Here is a 2,679-nt window from a genome sequence, read left to right as displayed (position 1 = left end):
AGATGGTCATCTTTAGCATGCGCTACATTACATTAGTAAACTACTTTGTGATTATTATGTACAGCTGTACTCACTTTCTGCTGGAATGGATGGGAAGTCACCAGGTTACTATGTCCGGAATGCCAACCTATGGGTTTTTGTCACTGGACCAGAAATATTAACTGTATAGCCATGTCTCTTTAGTTGAGATTAGGCAGGCAATAACACAGACTGCACCAGTGAAGACACCTGGTTGCAAAGGCTTACCAGCTGAATTTTACAAGAGATTTCAGTATGAATTTGCCCAACTTTTGCTAGATATGTACATGGAGAAGACAGTACGTACCCCATCACTATAGACACCTTAGTGGTAGTTCTGCCAAAACCCTGCCATGGTTCACTTGATAGCAAGTCTTAACATCTTTTGTCACTGCTTAATCTAGATTACACAATCTTAAGGAAGGTGCTTGCCGCTAGATTTCAGAAGGTGCTCCTGGAGTTGGAACACCTGACCAAAGTGGGTTTGTCTCTGGTAGAAGCACTTCGCCAAATAGAAGGCATTTCTTTCACATCCTTTATAACATACTGGACGTGTGTGTTAAACATGCTAAATTACTCTGTGGTCTCCTCAGGCCCTCTCACCTTGGATACAATGGGCCAGCTGAATGCCCTTGGGCATAATGGTGACTTTCTTGGTGTAGATGGTGCAAAGGTTGGTGTCTTCTAAGAGCCCAGTCAGGTAGGCCATGCTGGCCTGCTACAGGGCCATGACGGTTAATCTCTGGAAAAGCAGATCGGTCTTGAAGTCCTACGCAATCTTCCACACCAGTCATTGGAAGGGCTGAGGAGCTCAGTGGATTTCTGGTAGCAGGGTATCTCGTGGCGAGCCACAGTCCCGGGCTGGTATCAGTGAGGCTTCTTGATTCTGCCGGTGGTGGGGATGCTCTTGCGGACAGCCTTAGTAGCCAGCTGCTTGATAATCACTTTCCATCTTGATGACAGCCTTAGTGGCCAGCTGCTTGAGAATTGCTTTCCCTCTGATGGGCTTTCGGGCAGGCTGCTTGATACATGCCAGAGCAACAGTGGGAGGTGACTCTGTGTGAAATACAAGATAGAATGTGTATCTGATTGTCTGTCGCGAGAGATCTGGATAAGGCCTTTGACACTATCAACTGAGACTGACGAGTTGGGTGAAGGCATATTGACATGAATCATGTTGCTATGTGTACAGCTGAGAACTCTGCCCCCCATGGGCATGGTGTTTCCTACATTCTCAATGCAGATGACACTTGTGTACAGTTGGATATAAACGTATTTTCAAAACAACATGTTGCTGTACATCTGCCCCATTACCTTAGTACAAACTGAGTAAGTAATGTCTAGAACTATGCCACGTGGAGAGGGGGCAGTGGCGGGGTACCCTTACTCCACTATTGTTCGCTCATGTGTGGCATATGGGGGAGTAACATGGTGTCCTAATTAATGGAGTGCTACCATCATGTCTCTCTATGCCGACGCTGTATTAGTGTATATGTGCAGTGTCCAGACAGCCCTACTACCTTTGTCAATGTAACTAGGGACATTTGGGTCAGTATTTGACCTATTAGTCTTTTCCCCCTGATTGACGATGGGGCTGCAGATTTTGTTCCTGCCTTGCTGGTTATCTGATATAAACACCCCACCCATTTAGGTACCTATGGATGCAAATATATAGGCAGTTAGAAGATGTAATGGTCAGGAACCTTGTGTCTGCCAGAGCTTCAACCTACTTTTTGAGATGGCTGCCACTGTCTGTTATTTGCTGGGCTGCACTGTCAAATTTGTGCTCCTGTTTTGAAATTTGAATATAAAAATCAATAGACATATTAAAACATGGATACCCAAAAAATGACTGAGTCATGTCTCACAATTTCACTTAGTCCTCAATTTGTAGCTAAAGCATATTCCATGCTGGCACTTTTGAGTCCATGTTAGAAGTAACTCTAAGTGCCAGTGGCGGCTTGCGGGAGGGAAAAGGAGGGGGGAATAGAATGAAAAAAATTTACCTTGTTTGCCGCACTGCGCTGTGCCAATCTGCTCCTCCGTTCTCGACTGCAGGAACAGGCTCCCAGCAGGCCCCACATCCAATCCTAATGCAGCTTTCATGCTGCTGGTAGCATGCTGCTTTCATGCTGCCAGCAGCAGGAAAGCAGCATTGAGATTGGACGGAGCACCCAGCAAGGGCACTGAGAGGCAGAGTGCAAGTCTCTGCCAGCTCTCTCCAACCAAGCAACGCAGTGGCTGCATTGCTGGGTTGGAGAGAGCCCAGTGAGCATGTGTGTTTGGCCAGTCCAAGACGGCCAGCCAAACATACATGCACACTGAAGGGGAGTGCTGTGCACTCCCCCTCATTACCGTCACAGCCCCATGGCCCTCCCCTTTTGCAAGAAAACAATAATAAATGTAGTTTATTATTGTTTTCTTTTAAAAGTTTTGCAGCTAGTGCTGCTGGCGGTGGGGGGGAGCGACACTCCTCCGCTATAGCAGAGGAGCCGCCCCTTCTAAGTGCCAGAATGCAGAGTTGTAGAATGAGGCACACACGATGTGGGTGCAGTAGGTACCGAAATTAATATTTGTTATGGGGAAGGTGGGCTGTTTCTCCCCAATAGTGGGGAAAATCTTTTTTGTGAGAAAACACTTAGTTCCTGCTGCAACCCTATC

General features: G+C 46.7%; 1 pseudogene; it reads right to left on the bottom strand.

Moving 5' to 3' along the window:
* Positions 1-607: 607 nt before the first annotated feature.
* On the bottom strand, positions 608-2,124 carry LOC138260080 (histone H3-like; annotated as a pseudogene).
* Positions 2,125-2,679: the final 555 nt, after the last annotated feature.

This window comes from Pleurodeles waltl, chromosome 2_1, assembly GCF_031143425.1.
Source record: "Pleurodeles waltl isolate 20211129_DDA chromosome 2_1, aPleWal1.hap1.20221129, whole genome shotgun sequence".
NCBI lineage: Eukaryota > Metazoa > Chordata > Amphibia > Caudata > Salamandridae > Pleurodeles > Pleurodeles waltl.
This window is presented reverse-complemented; position numbering and strand designations above follow the sequence as displayed.